The sequence below is a fragment of the Anomaloglossus baeobatrachus genome, chromosome 2 (assembly GCF_048569485.1).
Source record: "Anomaloglossus baeobatrachus isolate aAnoBae1 chromosome 2, aAnoBae1.hap1, whole genome shotgun sequence".
NCBI classification, from domain to species: domain Eukaryota; kingdom Metazoa; phylum Chordata; class Amphibia; order Anura; family Aromobatidae; genus Anomaloglossus; species Anomaloglossus baeobatrachus.
Window position 1 is genome coordinate 108,019,257 of NC_134354.1, and position 19,588 is coordinate 108,038,844.

The 19,588-nt window shown below is 43.6% G+C and overlaps 1 long non-coding RNA gene across 1 annotated transcript; it reads right to left on the bottom strand.

The window, feature by feature from the left end:
• Positions 1 to 9,363: 9,363 nt before the first annotated feature.
• On the bottom strand, positions 9,364 to 10,982 carry LOC142284380 (uncharacterized). Its single transcript, XR_012745895.1, has 2 exons — positions 10,762 to 10,982; positions 9,364 to 9,590 (listed from the first exon to the last, which is right to left on the bottom strand). It is a non-coding gene; the product is annotated as an uncharacterized LOC142284380 (long non-coding RNA).
• Positions 10,983 to 19,588: the final 8,606 nt, after the last annotated feature.

The window sequence follows — 19,588 nt, forward strand, 5'->3', positions numbered from 1 at the left end:
TTTCCCAATTTTTCGGACTGACTGACCTTCATTTCTTAAAGCAATGATGGCCACTCGTTTTTCTATACTTAGATGCTTTATTCTTGCCATAATACAAATTCTAACAGTCTATTCAGTAGGACAAGCAGCTGTGTATCCACCAGACTTCTGCACAACACAACTGATGGTCCCAACCCCATTTATAAGGCAAGATATCCCACTTATTAAACCTGACAGGGCACACCTGTGAAGTAAAAATAATTTCCGGTGACTACCTCTTGAAGCTCATTTAAGAGAATGCTAAGAGTGTGTAAAGCAGTAATCAAAGCAAAAGGTGGCTACTTTGAAGAACCTAGAATATAAGACATATTTTCAGTTGTTTCACACTTTTTTGTTAAGTATTTCATTCCACATGTGTTACTTCATAGTTTTGATGCCTTCAATGCGAATCTACAATTTTCAGAGTCATGAAAATAAAGAAAACTCTTTGAATGAGAAGGTGTGTCCAAACGTTTGGTCTGTACTGTATATCTACCTATTATCTATCTAATCTATCTGTCTTATCTATTTCTCAATTATATATCTGTATATCCATCTATGTCTCTATTACGGTATATATCTGTCTTTCTATCTCGCTATTATATATCTATCTATCTAGCTCTCCATTATTTATCTGTCTATCCATATATCTCTCTATCCATCTATTTTTCTGTCTGTCTGTCTTTCTATCTATTATCTATCTATTTATCATATATCTGTCCATGTATCTATCTATCTGTCTATCCATCTATCTATCTATCTGTCTATCCATCTATCTATCTATTTAGCTATCTGTCTATCTATCTATCTATCGCTCTATGCGGGGCTCCAACCCAGAACTTCTTGCCCGAAATCTTCTGTAACCACTGCACTGAACTGCGTCGGCGTCGTGTTGCCCAGATACAGTTCAATCCTGTGACAGAGCAAGGAGCAAGAGCTTCATGCTCTATCACTGCCCGTTTCCTAAGCCACAGATTGCTACAGGCCTGTGGCTTAGGAGACCATATACCCACGAGAGCAGTGCAGTGACATCATTGCATCGCGCTGCCTCTGGAGGCCGCCATAGAAGAGTAGATGGAGGCTGCGGTGCTGGGAATCAGGGTTAGGTGAGTATAATATTTTTTTTTAATGTCTATATAGAATCTGTGGGGGCTCCTGTTATATATAAGAGGCTATGTGGGGGCCCCTGCTGTATGTAGGAGGCTATGTGGAGGCCACTGATATGTATAGGAGCCTGTGTGGAGGCTCCTGCTGTGTATACGTGGCTGTGTATAGAAGGCTTTTTGGGGGTTCCTGCTATGTATAGAAAGCTGTGTTGGGGTTCCTGCTGTGCATAGGAGGCTGTGTGGGGGTGCCTGCTGAGTATAGGTGGCTGTGTGGGGGCTCCTGCTGAGCATAGGTGGCTGTGTGGGGGCTCCTGCTTTGCATAGGAGACTGTGTGGGGGCTCCTACTGTGGATAGGAGGCTGTGTGGGGCTCCTGCTGTGCATAGGAGGCTGTGTGGGGGCTCCTGCAGGTATTTGCATATAGTTGTATTGTGGCCTCTAGATTTAACTCCTGTGGACCCCAGACACCCCAGTTTGACCCTGCATCCATTTATTTTTATATAGTATTTATCTATGTGTGCGTCATGTATATGGTGTAATTTATGCAGTGGCAAAATGACTGGGCCTGTGGGTGATGGTGGCCATTGCTATTTTCTTAGATGCATGGTTGAACACCATTGAGGAGCGGATGGTCACTGACTCCCTGTTTCGGCCTTGCTCTGCAGCTGTGGATCCCAGATAGGTGTAGTGACATCAGGGAGAGCCTGTGACGTGATGCCAGTGGGCCCAGCAGCTTTGGTCAGAGTGGGTGCACAGCATGTGTAGGGGGTAATAGATACATATATATATTTATTATACACCCTACATATGCCCTGTACCTGTTACATATAGTGTGTAATGTAATGTAATTCTGAATATTGACCTGCCATATCCTAAAGGTGTGTAATATGCTCTTTGTTAAGATTTCACTTGCCGATTTGAGTTGTCATCTGCTCACATGAGATTTGCAATATGTGGTCATCTGCCGAATGACGTCTCCTCCTGTTTCTCTCAAATTGAAAATTATAACAATGAGAGAAGCAGGAGGAGACGTTATTCTGAAGATGACCTTGAGTCTGCAAATCACTTGTGAGCGATCACACGACCACTCAAATTGGCAAATTAAATCCTGACAGCGTATACTGCACACTTTGGAGATCCGGCTGGTCTATTTACAGAATGTCAAACCCAGAAGAGACACTGGTGGTCAGTCTAGGGCAGCAGAGCAGGGAGAAGCAGAATTCACTTCACAATTGTCTTATATAATTATATAATTGATTCCCAATTGAAAGAGCACTGGTTTGAATAGGGGAGCAGCCATGAAGATTTCCCAAGAAAAGAGAAATTGCATCATCCAGCTCATCGATAGCGGTCTTGGCCAAAAAAATGCCAAGCTGTATCATCAGTGCCATGACAGATAGAAGAATACGAAATTAAGTTTGTCTATTCATTCGAAAGCCAAGAGGTGGACATCCAGGCAAACAATCAGAGTCAACAAGTCGGTTCATCACAAGGTCTATTGGTTCTGGCGCAACAAACACAGCAGAGGAAGTGGCTCATATGCATTGTAGTGCAATCACAGACGCAAGTACATGTGAAGCACATTACACAAGACTGGAAAGGTCCTTAATTTTTCGACCCCATCTTTCCTCCCCCCTCCAAAGTATTGTGAAGCTATGTGTCCACGCTGCGGACAATGCGCGGATTTTGCCACGGATTTCTCGCGGAAAAGCCGCGGACTTCCCAAAAATCTGCAGCTCAGGCACTTCCGAGCCATTTTTATGGCATTTTGGAAATGCTGTGCCCATGCTGCGGATTTTTACGCAGCGGATTTCGTGCGGATTTTGATCCGGAAAAATCTGTAACATGTCAATTATTGTTGCGGATTTTCATCCGGATTTTGGCTTTTAAATTGGGAAAAAAAATCAGTACCAAAATCCGCATCAAATCCGCGGCAATTCCGCGGTAAATCCGCGGCAAATCCGCACCTTTGAAAAGGTGCAGAAAAATCCGCAGCTACATTCTCCCGTGGACACATAGCCTTAATCTTCATGCTTAGTTCAAATGTTAGACTATATGTATTGACAAATTCTTATTCAAAAATTCTCACGAATGTTGTTCCATTCTTTACTTTGCCTAGAGATTAATAAAAGTTATTGAAACACAAGACTGGAAAGGTAAAGAAGCCTCGACTTCAATATCGTCATAGGACGCGTCGGCTGAAGTTTGCAAAAAAAGTACAAAAATTGAACAGTAGAAGATTGGAAAATGGGTGATTTGGAGTGATGGGATGAAAGTCAATAGACTAGGCTCTGATGAGTGCAAATGGATCTGGTGATACAAGGGAAAAAGGGACTAATGAATCAAGAAATTGAAAGACCTGGCAAGTACAGTGGAGGAAGCCTGATAATATGCGGTTGTTTCATAGCCAAAGGTATTGGATAATTGACCAGGCTTGAGGGTGCTCTCAATGCTGAGCTATATGGGAGTATACTGCAAGACAAGTAACTTCGTACACTCAAGTACTATGGGTATAAAAAGGATGATGTAGTGTGCTAGCTGAACAACAACCCAAAGCTTACGCCGAGAGTGGTGAAGAAATGGTTCAATGTCGATGAAGTAGAGGTGCTGGATTGGCCCCCACAGTCCTCAGACCTCAACCCAATCAAACACTTGTTGGTAGAGTTGAAAAAAAAGGTGTTTACATACCCAAGTGAGTAAACTAGTATGCTCCAACATTGGTAACATGTAGAAGAAACCTGGGATAAGATTTTGGTCGAGACATGCTTGAATCTGATCGAGCGCATACCCAGAAGGATTCTGATAGTTTTGAAAGTCAAAAGTAGATTTACAAAATACTAACAAAATAATAAAAATTTAATTTTTTAGAAGCAAAGCAGTAACAATGCAGTGGCATGACAAGAATCTACATAACTAATCATATGCTAAATAGTTGCTAGTCAAATTTATGTATGAGCTACCAGGATGATTGTCTATAAAATGAAGGTAGTCTCATGTTTGACGCTGTAGTGGAATGTGAAATATGGAGGCTCAACCGTCTGAAATCTCGTGGTGAGCACCTGGTCGCAGCAGTCACAGCGAGTGAAATAATATCCTTTCCACTTCTGGATTATGACCCCAACAGTGGACCCTTCAGTAGTTTAGAAATTCTTCTGTAACCAATGCCATAAGTATATTGTGCATCAATAAGGTTGTGAAGGTTTTGAGACAGCTCACTGTTTTTACCGATCATAAAACGTTTATTGTGTAGCACCAGTTGAACAAGCTGACATTTTTGTCTCTAAGTGGCAGGATTGCCTGCTAATTACTGATAGACTTCAACTGATGTCATGACTTCCCATGGCTTTTTGCACCTCTCTTTCTTCATATGTTCAATACTTTTTCCTAGTCACTTCTCATCATTACACATAATTTATGGTGTATATTATTGTTTGGTTTATTCATTGTGTATATGTTTTTTCACTTTTTTTTTTAGATTTATTTGGGGCATTATTTCAATTTCAGTTTCAGGCAACAGAAAAGCAATCAGCCGTGCTTGGGATCATCGCCTGGTTACAAGCTCCCATGATGGTAAAGCTTCGGCTTCCTCACAGAAGACATGATATTTTTTTTCCCAGGTCAATACAATCTATCTCTTCACTTGATGCAGATTTTTAGACCCAGGGGAAATATAGCAGCCACAGAGCATCAGTAAGTGAGTCACCACCATACTTCACTGTAGGTAGTTATCCTTTTCAGCTTATGCTTCATTGTATTTCTTTTAGTCACGAAAGTTTCAGGGGTTTTTTTTCAACACTCCACAAAGCAAATCCCAAAACTTATTTATATGGTTTTGAACCATGTTTCCTTGTGCTTTTGGTTCAGTAGAGTTGTGCGTCTTGGAGTACACCACTTGGATATCTTCAAAGTTGGTATGTGCATAGCGTCCAAACTGAGAAACACCAAATTTAGCTTTACGCTTTTTCCGTCATTTCTGGGTCTTTCACTACTTGCCTCCTCAGGAATCTGGTGCTGTGAATAGCATCTTCTTTCTGCCACATCCAAGTAGAGTAGCCTTTGTTCTTTAACTTGCGAACTACAATGCTGGCCAAAAGTATTGGCACCCCTGCAATTTTGTCAGATAATACTCAGTTTATTCTTGAAAATAATTGAAATCACAAATTCTTTGGTATTATTATCTTCATTTATTTTGCTTGCAATGAAAAAACACAAAAGAGAATTAAACAAAAATCAAATCATTGATCATTTCACACAAAACTCCAAAAATGGGCCAGACAAAAGTATTGGCACCCTTAGGCGGGCTTTGCACACTACGACATCGCAGCCCGATGCTGCGATGCCGAGTGCGATAGTGCCCGCCCCCGTCGCAGCAGCGATATGTGGTGATAGCTGGCGTAGCGAAAGTTATCGCTACGCCAGCTTCACACACACACTCACCTGCCGTGCGACGTCCCTGTGGCCGGCGACCCGCCTCCTTGTTAAGGGGGCGGGTCGTGCGGCGTCACTGCGACGTCACACGGCAGGCAGCCAATCAGAGCGGAGGGGCGGAGATGAGCAGGATGTAAACATCCTGCCCACCTCCTTCCTTCCGCATATCCTACGGAAGCCGCAGTGAGGCCGGTAGGATATGTTCCTCGCTCCTGCGACTTCACACACAGCGATGTGTGATGCCGCAGGAGCGAGGAACAACATCGGACCGTCGCGTCAGCGTAATCATGGATTACGCCGACGCTGCACCGATGATACGATTACGACGCTTTTGCGCTCGTTAATCGTATCATCCAGCCTTTACACACTGCGATGTCGCATGCGATGCCGGACGTGCGTCATTTTCAATTTGACCCCACCGACATCGCACCTGCGATGTCGCAGTGTGCAAAGTGCCCCTTAGCCTAATACTTGTTTGCACAACCTTTAGCCAAAATAACTGCGAACAACTGCATCAACAACCATCAATGAATTTCTTACAATGCTCTCCTGGAATTTTAGACCATACTTCTTTGTCAAACTGCTCCAGGTCCCTGAGATTTGAAGGGTGCCTTCTCCAAACTGCCATTTTGAGATCTCTCCACAGGTGTTCTATGGGATTCAGGTCTAGACTCATTGCTGGACACTTTAGTAGTCTCCAGTGCTTTCTCTCAAACCATTTTTTAGTGCTTTTTGAAGTGTGTTTTGGGTCATTGTCCTGCTGGAAGACCCATGACCGCTGAGGAAGACCCAGCTTTCTCACACTGGGCCCTACATTATGATGCAAAATTTGTTGGTAGTCTTCAGACTTCATAATGCCATGCATACGGTCAAGTAGTCCAGTGCCAGAGGCAGCAAAGCAACCCCAAGACATCAGGGAACCTCCACCATGTTTGACTGTAGGGACCATGTTCTTTTCTTTGAATGCCTCTTTTTTTTTCTTGTAAACTCTATGTTGATGGCTTTTCCCAAAAAGCTCTACTTTTGTCTCAGCTGACCAGAGAACATTCTTCCAAAACATTTTAGGCTTTCTCAGGTAAGTTTTGGCAAACTCCAGCCTGGCTTTTTTATGTCTCAGGGTAAGAAGTGAGGTCTTCCTGGGTATCCTACCATACAGTCCCATTTCATTCAGACGCCGACGGATAGTACGGGTTGACACTGTTGTACCCTCGGACTGCAGGGCAGCTTCAACTTGTTTGGATGTGAGTCGAGGTTCTTTATCCACCATCCGCACAATCTTGCGTTGAAATCTCTTGTCAATTTTTCTTTTCCTTCCACATCTAGGGAGGTTAGCCACAGTGCCATGGGCTTTAAACTTATTGATGACACTGCTCACCATAGGCACAGTAACTTTCAGGTCTTTGGAGATTGACTTGTAGCCTTGAGATTGCTCATGCTTCCTCACAATTTTGATTCTCAAGTCCTCAGACAGTTCTTTGGTCTTCTTTCTTTTCTCCATGCTCAATGTGGTACACACAAGGACAGAGAACACACAAGGACACAGGACAGAGGTTCAGTCAACTTTAATCCATGTCAACTGGCTGCAAGTGTGATTTAGTTATTGCCAACACCTGTTAGGTGCCACAGGTAAGTTACAGGTGCTGCTAATTACACAAATTAGAGAAGCATCACATGATTTTTCAAACCGTGCCAATACTTTTGTCCACCCCCTTTTTTATGTTTGGTGTGGAATTACAGTATATCCAATTAGGCTTTATGACAATTTTTTTTATTTTTTTTCATTGAAGACAAATTAAATGAAGATAATAATACCAAAGAATTTGTGATTGCAATCATTTTCAAGAAGAAACTGAGTATTATCTGACAGAAGTGCAGGGGTGCCAATACTTTTGGCCAGCACTGTGTGCATCCAACTGCATTTCAAGGAACATTCAATGCTTTTGCTATCTAATGACGTGCCCTTTGCTTTGTTTTTGCAAGACAATGATGTGTTCTCTTTGCTCTTTGGACCACTGTCTTAACCCAAAAATACTAGTTAACTGAAGCCTATTGCCCAGAAACTGCTGTTTGGCTATGCATTACAATGTATCAGGCCATAATGGCTAAAGGGTGACTTTTTAAGTACTAAAGGAGCTTTTCATGATGGGTTGAATAGTTCTGAGACTGCGTAGTTAAGATGCCATTTGTGTTGAATTTGGAAGAAAAACTTGTTATATTAGTTGTCTAACTATTTAATGTATTCATGTTTGGTTTACTGCAAACAGCAGAAAGTTTGTAAATTATACTAATAACTTATACTGTAATGTAATGTAAAGGTTTGAATTATTTTAATGACACATATATATAAGCTGTTGAAGCTGGGCGCGAAACGTACGTCGGGGTAAGTAGCTGGCGGCACGGAGATCTGTAATACCCAGGTGAAGTGTGGATAAGTGTTTGATGGATTGTCTCTTGTCAGGACGTTGACCGGCTTTGCGTATACACGGTTGTGCGGATATTCCTCCAGGGTGAGGTAGTCTGTGCTGTGAGTAACCGGTTCGCTGATTTTATATGGACAAATATCCCATTTAGTGGGAATAAGGTCCTATTGAAATTACGGACGGATCCATCACCCACTAATCACTGGGTTATTATGCACAGGCTGTATTTAGTCCAGATGAAATGTGGTGACATTTAATGAGTATAGGATGGGTGTTGTGGCTGACCGATCGGTTATATGAGTGTGAACATTGACCAGTATAATTATTTATGGCTTAGCGGAGATATCCCTGTTATGTGATTACTCCGAGCCAATAGCAGCTGGTGGGGTTATAACATAGGACTGATCCGTCACCCGCGATTATCCATGCAGTAAGTAATTGAGCAGTGCTGGATGTTTTGTCTGCTGTTTATACACAGTTTTTTTCACATGTTAGTGATCAGGTGATTTCGATGTCTGACTATATGTGGGATTAGGACTTTAGAGTGGAGATTCCATGGTGGAACTTTGTTTAAATCCCTTATTCTGGACATGATATTCCTGTCAATCAGAGTATAATTTCATTCATTGCAGCAGATTATACTTGTACTTCCTTGGACTGCTTTGATCTATGTCATCCCCCTTTTTTCTGGATTGACTTCATTATGTGCGTCATTATGCCGCCACAGCTTGTTTGTTTACTGTGCACATCTTTTTAATTGTATGTCTAATTTTGTAATAAAGATTATTATTATATACTTGGATTCTAGTGCTCCGTTTTTGAAAAAATATTATGACAAATGTTTTTTCATAGATCTGTTATAAATGTATCATGGGAGTGTCCGACAATGTAAAGACCTTTTGTGTGTTAATAACTTATACTGTAATGTAATGTAAAGGTTTGAATTATTTTAATGACACATATATATAAGTTATCATAGCATCATAGTGCTGCTGGAATAGCACGTGGAATGGGTTTTATACTACTTAATAATTGTATAATAATTGGAGCAGGTTTGACATGAGATACTGTAAAATAGCAAATAATTTGGCATATAACAATATAACATTAGCATTTACAAAGTTTTATAGGGCAAGAGAAGGGAAAGTGTGATAATACAACAGAACGGCTAATTGTGCCATAAGGAAATTCATTTTTTTTTCTTCAAGCCCAAAGTTTAATCCTCTCCTTCCAACTCCTGATTCAAAAGTTACACAATACAATCTTTTCACTGTATAATTCACTGAGATATACTATACTATAAATCATATGTGAAGTATCTGTCAGAAACCAATAGTAACACATATTGCCAATATATACTACAACTACACAAGGATAAATCTGCAACCGAAACATGAGCCCAAAGAGTTTTATTACGATTATATTAGTCTCCCATTCTGGTTCATTGCTAGTATTTCATTCTTCTTCGATGTTGGTTGTTGGATTATATCTCTCTTTGCCACATCAGCTGGAGGAGGTGCATTTGTGGGCCCTGACAGGGATGACCTCAAGTTTTTGGGAGACACTGGGTCATCTTCTTCTTCATCGAGATGTTCTAATATAGTCTCAAGTCTAGGTTTCTAAAGAGAGGAAAAGTCATTGTTAGGTCTCAATCAGATGTTTGTGTGGCACGTACTTGTTGAATCCGTTTTTTTCACGGCTATAACGCATACTCAATATAACCTATGGTGCTATTTACATGTCCGTGTTTTAACATAGATCGTTTATCCATGCAAAGCTCAAGGAGACATGTCTTTTTTTTCCCAGGAGCATAGATCACAAGGGGTAATACTAGTCTATCGGTTTCTGAAACACACGTAAGGCACAAGGATGGCATCTGGGAGCTGTCCATGTTTAGCATTGCCATGTATAGGAGAAGGTTGAAATGGACACACAGACTGTACACTGATGACACACATTGTCAAAATGAAAAAACAAATCAAGTTCAGCTCACCTCTACTGACGTGGAACATGGATCTCCTGCTGATCGGACATACAGGCACCATCACCTGGTTGAATCACAAAGGAAGGAGGAATAATCTGGCGCATGTGGAGTATAATGGCAGCCACTCAGGATAAATTTCCAGCTAGTTTATTCACGAGTAGTGGTAAAAATATAAAGCATATACAGCATTGTTCACGCACAGCTTCAGAATGTAGTAAGAGATGACAGTTGCAAAGCGTTTCGGATACATGTTGTAGCCTTTGTCAAGAGTGTCTGCCATTACAGTATACTCCACATGCGCCTGATTATTCCTCCTTACATTGTAAAAATGGACACACAGACTGTACACTGATGACACACTGATGGTAAAAATGGACACACGGACCGTTCACTGATGCAAAACACTCATGATACCAGAACCATTTTTTTCACACACGTATTTAAGTGGATGTGTAAATTGGTCACTCAGGATTTTATTTAGGGGTATCAGACTACAGGGGTTTGGATACAAATGCACACCACAATTTTCAAATCTATATTTTTAAATTATTTAGAAAGCAATGTGTCATTTCCTTTACATTTCACAAACACTTGCAACTTTGTTTTGGAATATCACATAAAATACCAATAAATACATTTACAATTGTGAATGTAATGTGAAAAAATGTGTAAAAGTTCAGAGTATGAATACTTGTTCAAGGCACTGTAAATATTGTTTGCTTAGCACATGTACCTTTACTACAGAATGGGTGAAATTAGCAAATTTGACCTTATTTTAATTAGCAGTTTTTGGAGGTAATACTAACCATTGAAATTTTCAGCCTAAACCTAAAAGGTGAATCCCTGATTTTTCTGAGCTCATCTTCACGGGAATATGGTTGAACGTTTTTTCCTGTATTACTTGTTTTGTTCTCTTGCACATTGGAGTCATTCAATGGCGCATCAACAAGGGGAACATCACCTTGGACCTGCATTGTATGGTTTGTTACCAATCAGACCAATCAGTTGGTTGATAAAGCTTTATTGGTGCAATGCCAGAATCCTGAGCTAACATCCTATGTTCTGTATTGTGATGTCATAGAACAAAGTAAATTAAAAAGCATAGCCAATGAAATAAAAGCATCTTTTAAAAATATATCTCAAATAATTCTCAAATAATTACACTCTGATCAGAGTTTGAGCTGATTGTGATTAGCATAATCAGGCCGGTTCTCTTGCATGAGAGAATATACACTCGTGTGACCCCCAAAACCAATACTGGGCATTCGCCCCTCCATGAACTGGTAGGTTGAGAGTGTTTGTTTCATCAGTATTTTGCACCTGTGTTACCCCCTTTAGTAAGGGGACTGCTGCATCCTGCCTGTGCATTTGTTTCTGTGACCATGACTGGTAAATACCATTCTTTTTGCTATATTTCTAATTGAATTATAATCACTCATAATTATGCCGGAGCCTTGGTAAGTAAGATGCGCTTGCTTCATTCTTATTTTCTTTATTTTCCTTTATTTTTTTTAACTTCCTGAGTGCTGGATCCAGATCAATGTCCAGATTCCCGGGCCCGAGTCCGTCATGCGTGTACCTTTGAAACCGCTCGGATCTGGACTTTTACAGTCCAGGTCCGCCTACCACTACTCACAACCCCAGCTCACACTCTCCATGATGAGGGTACAAAGAGAAAGAATTTGACTTTGGAAAGACCCCCCATTCAGAATAAAGACCACAACCGGCTGTCAGACATCGGCTTGACAGACGTTTTCAGGGTCAGATACATGAATTCCAATACCAATGACAGTTGTTTTCATTGGCGGACACAGCCAGAAAAAGGCTCCTGTGCAAGGACAATATGTGAGCCCTTTGTAGTCCAATAGCTCATCATAATATACAATGCCACCTCATTAAAGAAGTGGTCATGGCAGGGGCGTACATAGAAATCATGGGGCCCCATAGCAAAAGTCTGAATGGGGCCCCCCCCACCGATAAAAAACAAACAAGACAAAAAAACATCATAATAATCATTATACATGTTATTGGGGGCCGGCATGCATTATTGGGGGCGGCTTATAGTCAGAAATAACACATACTACTACATAGTGTTACTGAACAACACCCACCATATAAAGGTTTGCAATGTATTATTACATTGCAAAATAATGCCGCCACACCATGACCAAATATCACCACATAGAGTCTGAATATAACCACCGTCCTGTTACTGAGCAGAGCCCACTGCACCAAGACCAGTGGATTCAAACAGCAAATCCCTAAAAAATCTGCAATATGTGAACTTGGCCTAAAGTAGGGATGTCCTTCTTCGTGCCGCTCACTACACACAATATACATTTTCACATCTGTCTCCCCCATTTAATGGTAAGGATTATGACTCTTTATAGCCTTAGGATCTATATTAAAACTCTGCAAAGTACAGGGATAACACACACACACACACACACACACACACTGATGGCCCAGCAAATGGGCAACACACACGCAGTGGAGACACAGCACAGGGGCAACACACACACACACACACACAGTATTGGAACAGGGGCAACACACACACACAGTGATGACACAGCACAGGGGCAACACACACACACAGTATCGGCACAGGGGCAACACACACACACACACACACACACAGTGATGGCACAGCACAGGGCAGTTTTTCTGTAGTGTTACAGGCAGACATTTGTACATTATAATACTCACCTGCTCCTGTGCTGTGAGAGATGATGATAGTGGCTCAGGCCTCCCTGCTGCACTTCCTGTGAGTCTTCCTGGCTGCTCCTCCTGCCCTCTGCTTTTTCTTTCTATTCCTTCTGTTCTCCGCTTCTCACTGTTTTTCTGCTCTCTGATTGCTTTTCTTTCTTTTTTGTGGTCTCTACTCCTTCACTCCTGTACTCTTTTCCTTTTCATCATTTCATTTTCCCGCGTCTGCCCCCTCTCCTGATTGGCTGTTCTCCTCCTGGCATCTCTGCTGCCTGGCTACTCCCTCCTCTTCAGCACAGGCCGTGCACAGTGTGCAGTGTGGATGCCTCTGAATCTCTGCGTTGGCCAGTCTGCAGCTATACAAACAGTGCTGGCTCCCAGCGGTGTTAATCAGCTGCTTGGTGATGGCCCCGGGGGCATGATGCATGAAAGTGAAAACGCACACACTGCAGGAAGCCACCCCGGGCCCCTCCAGCCAGGGCTGCCAACAGGAATTTCCGGGCCCGATACTGACAAAATTTTCGGGCTCCCATCAGACTCCACCACAGCTCCGGCTCTACCCCTCAAACCTTCGGCAATAGAAAAAAGTTGTTTCCAGCATCACGTCCTAGAAAAGGTTAAAAAACAATTTTATTCCATAAGGTTAAAACCAACACTAGGTTGGATGGACGTTCACGAAGTATAAAACAATGTCTGACGCGTTTCTCACCTAACAGAGGTTCTTAGTCTTAAGCGGGCTTTACACGCTGCGACATCGCTAGCCGATGCTAGTGATGGCGAGCGTGATAGCACCCACCCCTATCGTTATGCCAATATTTGGTGATCGCTGCCGCAGCGAACATTATCGCTACGGCAGCGTCATGCGCACTTACCTGGTCGGCGTCGTCGCTGTGACTGCCGAACAATCCCTCCCCCTGACGTTCGGCATCACAGCGACGTCATCGCGACGTCACTAAGCGGCCGGACAATCAAAGCGGAGGGGCGGAGATGAGCGGGATGTAACATCCCACCCACCTCCTTCCTTCCTCATTGCGGGCGTGTGGCAGGTAAGGTGAGGTTCCTCATTCCTGCTGCGTCACACGTAGCGATGTGTGCTGCCGCAGGGACGAGGATCAACTTCGCCCACGCGACAGCAGCGATATTTGAGAATGGACCACCATGTCAATGAGGAGCGATTTTGGACGTTTTTGCAACGATCCAAAATCGCTCCTAGGAGTCATACACAACGAGATCGCTACAGCGGCTGCATGTGCGTCACAAAATCCGTGACCCCAACGAGATCACTGTAGCAATCTCGTAGCGTGTAAAGCCCGCTTTAGACATATCCTGTTGTATTTGCACAAGTTATGGAATAAAATTAGTTTTTAACCTTTTTTCTTGGCCATGATGCTGGAAACTACTTTTGTTCTATTGCCGGACTTTGCCTCTTTGAACATGAAGCTGCCCTCCCTGCACCGTCCCCCAGAGAGAGGACCCAGGTGATGCCTTTACCAGGGGAGCTGAGATCCTCCTCTGCATACGAAATATATAAAGCTATGTATGTGTGTGTGGATAGATTATATTATAATTATATATATATATATATATATATATATATATATATATATATACACATATATATATATATACTGTATGTGTGTCCGCTATAGAAACCCGCACCGTCTCATTTACAATCACGATATTTTGCACAGACGCCTCATGTGACCCAGGGAACATCATAGACTATTTTTTGAGGGAAAAATGTAACCCCGCCCTTTAGGCCAGGGCCACACAGGGCACTACTGTGATCCTCGCATGACATTCGGCTCACGCTGGGAGCACAGCAGGAGCCGACTATCATGCGAGTGTCACTGCGACTGAGCTCCGATCATGTGATCGGACCTCAGCTGCAGGGGACGTGCCGGCACTCAGGAGGGGCGGCCAGTGCTGCGGAGGGGAGGGAGGGATTTATCTCCATCTCTCCTCCGTTGCCGGCACTCGAATTGCATTGCGAGTGCAGTGCGATTCTTCTCTCGCCCAATACACTTGAATGGGTGCGAGAGAGTCTCGCATAACAATCGCAGCATGCTGCAATTGTTTTCTCGGTCCGATTGGGGCCGTGAAAATAATCGCTCATATGCGCTGGCAGATAGGCTAATGTTTGTCCGAGTGGAATACGATGTTTTATCGCATGCCACTCGCTCCGATTTTCATGCTGTGTCTTAATAATAATAATAATAATAATACATTTATTCATTTATATAGCGCTATTAATTCCACAGCGCTTTACATACATTGGCAACACTGTCCCCATTGGGGCTCACAATCTAGAGTCCCTAACTGTATGTCTTTGGAGTGTGGGAGGAAACTGGAGTACCCAGAGGAAACCCACGCAAACATGGGGAGAACATACAAACTCCTTCCAGATGGTGTCCTTGGTGGGATTTGAACCCAGGACTCCAGTGCTGCAAGGCTGCAGTGCTAACCACTGAGCCACCGTGTCGCCCTTATAGCTACTCTCCAAAAAAATTCCTCACATTAAAGTCAATGGAGCTAGTAGGTGAGGTCATTAATAGGAGCTGTGATTGGTTATTATAGGCAACAAAGGACATTGCTAGTGTAAAGCTGGGTTCACACATAGCGACGCAGCAGCGATCACGACGGGCGTCCTGACCTTATCAGGATCGCTGCTGCATCGTTACATGGTCGCTGGTGAGCTGTCAAGCAGGCAGATCTCACCAGCAACCAGTGACCAGCCCCCAGCCAGCAGCGACGCTTGGAAGCGATGCTGCGCTTGGTAACTAAGGTAAATATCGGGTAACCATTACCCGATATTTACCTTGGTTACCAGTGCACACCGCTTAGCGCTGGCTCCCTGCACTCCTAGCCAGAGTACACATCAGGTTAATAAGCAAACCTTTGCTTATTTACCCGATGTGTAGTCCGACTACGTGTGCAGGGAGCCGGCACAGGCAGCGTGAGAGCGGCGGTGCTAGTAACTAATGTAAATATCGGGTAACCAAGGAAAGGACTTCTTGGTTACCCGATGTTTACCTTTGTTACAGCTAACCGCAGGCTGCCAGACGCCGGCTCCCTGCTCGCTTCAGTTCATCGCTCTCTCGCTGTCACACACAGCGATGTGTGCTTCACAGCTGGAGAGCAACGAGCAAAAAATGAAGCAGGACATTCAGCAACGAGCAGCGACTTCACAGCAGGGGCCAGGTTGTTGCTGGATGTCACACAGCAACAGCGACGGGACGTCGCTGCTACGTCACAGAAAATGGTGCCTTAACAGCGACGTCGTTGTCGCTATGAGTGAACCCAGCTTAAGAAGCTTATGTGTGAGGTAATATGATACCGGTGGAGAGATGGATAGAGATAGAGAGAGAGAGACAGGGAATGACAGAGAGAGAGAGACAGAGACAGACAGATAGGGAATGAGAGAGAGAGACAGACAGGGAATGACAGAGAGAGAGAGAGACAGAGACAGACAGATAGGGAATGAGAGAGAGAGACAGACAGATAGGGAATGAGAGAGAGACAGACAGATAGGGAATGAGAGACAGAGACAGACAGATAGGGAATGAGAGAGAGACAGACAGATAGGGAATGAGAGAGAGACAGACAGATAGGGAATGAGAGACAAAGACAGACAGATAGGGAATGAGAGAGAGACACAGACAGATAGGGAATGAGAGAGAGAGACAGACAGATAGGGAATGAGAGACAAAGACAGACAGATAGGGAATGAGAGAGAGAGAGACAGACAGATACGGAATGAGAGAGAGAGACAGACAGATAGGGAATGAGAGACAGACAGATAGGGAATGAGAGAGAGACAGACAGATAGGGAATGAGAGACAGACAGATAGGGAATGAGAGAGAGAGAGAGACAGACAGATAGGGAATGAGAGAGAGACAGAAAGATAGGGAATGAGAGACAGACAGATAGGGAATGAGAGACAGAGACAGACAGATAGGGAATGAGAGACAAAGACAGATAGGGAATGAGAGAGAGACAGACAGATAGGGAATGAGAGAGAGACAGACAGATAGGGAATGAGAGAGAGACAGACAGATAGGGAATGAGAGACAAAGACAGATAGGGAATGAGAGAGAGACAGACAGATAGGGAATGAGAGAGAGACAGACAGATAGGGAATAAGAGAGAGACAGACAGATAGGGAATGAGAGACAAAGACAGACAGATAGGGAATGAGAGAGAGACACAGACAGATAGGGAATGAGAGACAAAGACAGACAGATAGGGAATGAGAGAGAGAGAGACAGACAGATAGGGAATGAGAGAGAGAGACAGACAGATAGGGAATGAGAGACAGACAGACAGATAGGGAATGAGAGACAGACAGATAGGGAATGAGAGAGAGACAGACAGATAGGGAATGAGAGACAGACAGATAGGGAATGAGAGAGAGACAGACAGATAGGGAATGAGAGACAGACAGATAGGGAATGAGAGAGAGAGAGAGACAGACAGATAGGGAATGAGAGAGAGAGACAGACAGATAGGGAATGAGAGAGAGACAGACAGATAGGGAATGAGAGACAGACAGATAGGGAATGAGAGAGAGAGACAGACAGATAGGGAATGAGAGACAGAGACAGACAGATAGGGAATGAGAGACAGAGACAGACAGATAGGGAATGAGAGAGAGACAGACAGATAGGGAATGAGAGACAAAGACAGACAGATAGGGAATGAGAGAGAGACAGACAGATAGGGAATGAGAGACAGACAGATAGGGAATGAGAGAGAGAGACAGACAGATAGGGAATGAGAGACAGAGACAGACAGATAGGGAATGAGAGACAGAGACAGACATATAGGGAATGAGAGAGAGACAGACAGATAGGGAATGAGAGACAAAGACAGACAGATAGGGAATGAGAGAGAGACAGACAGATAGGGAATGAGAGAGAGACAGACAGATAGGGAATGAGAGAGAGACAGACAGATAGGGAATGAGAGACAAAGACAGACAGATAGGGAATGAGAGAGACAGAGACAGACAGATAGGGAATGAGAGAGAGACACAGACAGATAGGGAATGAGAGAGAGACAGACAGATAGGGAATGAGAGAGAGACAGACAGATAGGGAATGAGAGACAGACAGATAGGGAATGAGAGAGAGACACAGACAGATAGGGAATGAGAGAGAGACACAGACAGATAGGGAATGAGAGAGAGAGACAGACAGATAGGGAATGAGAGAGAGACAGACAGATAGGGAATGAGAGAGAGAGACAGACAGATAGGGAATGAGAGACCAAGACAGACAGATAGGGAATGAGAGAGAGAGAGACAGACAGATAGGGAATGAGAGAGAGAGACAGACAGATAGGGAATGAGAGACAGACAGATAGGGAATGAGAGAGAGACAGACAGATAGGGAATGAGAGAGAGAGAGAGACAGACAGATAGGGAATGAGAGAGAGACAGACAGATAGGGAATGAGAGACAGAGACAGACAGATAGGGAATGAGAGAGAGACAGACAGATAGGGAATGAGAGACAGACAAACAGATAGGGAATGAGAGAGAGACAGACAGATAGGGAATGAGAGACAGACAGATAGGGAATGAGAGAGAGACAGACAGATAGGGAATGAGAGACAGACAGATAGGGAATGAGAGACAGACAGACAGATAGGGAATGAGAGACAGACAGACAGATAGGGAATGAGAGAGAGACAGACAGATAGGTAATGAGAGAGAGACAGACAGATAGGGAATGAGAGACAGACAGATAGGGAATGAGAGAGAGACAGAAAGATAGGGAATGAGAGAGAGACAGACAGATAGGGAATGAGAGACAGAGACAGACAGATAGGGAATGAGAGAGAGAGACAGACAGATAGGGAATGAGAGAGAGACAGACAGATAGGGAATGAGAGAGAGACAGACAGATAGGGAATGAGAGACAGAGACAGACAGATAGGGAATGAGAGAGAGAGACAGACAGATAGGGAATGAGAGAGAGACAGACAGATAGGGAATGAGAGAGACAGACAGATAGGGAATGAGAGAGAGACAGACAGATAGGGAATGAGAGAGAGAGAGAGACAGACAGATAGGGAATGAGAGACAGACAGACAGATAGGGAATGAGAGACAGAGACAGACAGATAGGGAATGAGAGAGAGACAGACAGATAGGGAATGAGAGACAGACAGACAGATAGGGAATGAGAGACAGACAGATAGGGAATGAGAGAGAGACAGACAGATAGGGAATGAGAGACAGAGACAGACAGATAGGGAATGAGAGAGAGACAGACAGATAGGGAATGAGAGACAGAGACAGACAGATAGGGAATGAGAGAGAGAGACAGACAGATAGGAAATGAGAGAGAGACAGACAGATAGGGAATGAGAGAGAGAGAGACAGATAGGGAATGAGAGAGACACAGACAGACAGATAGGGAATGAGAGAGAGAGACAGACAGATAGGGAATGAGAGAGAGACAGACAGATAGGGAATGAGAGAGAGACAGACAGATAGGGAATGAGAGAGAGACAGACAGATAGGGAATGAGAGACAGACAGACAGATAGGGAATGAGAGACAGAGAGACAGATAGGGAATGAGAGAGAGACACAGACAGATAGGGAATGAGAGAAAGACAGACAGATAGGGAATGAGAGACAGACAGATAGGGAATGAGAGAGAGACAGACAGATAGGGAATGAGAGACAGACAGATAGGGAATGAGAGACAGACAGACAGATAGGGAATGAGAGACAGACAGACAGATAGGGAATGAGAGAGAGACAGAAAGATAGGGAATGAGAGAGAGACAGACAGATAGGGAATGAGAGACAGAGACAGACAGATAGGGAATGAGAGAGAGACAGACAGATAGGGAATGAGAGACAGAGACAGACAGATAGGGAATGAGAGAGAGAGACAGACAGATAGGGAATGA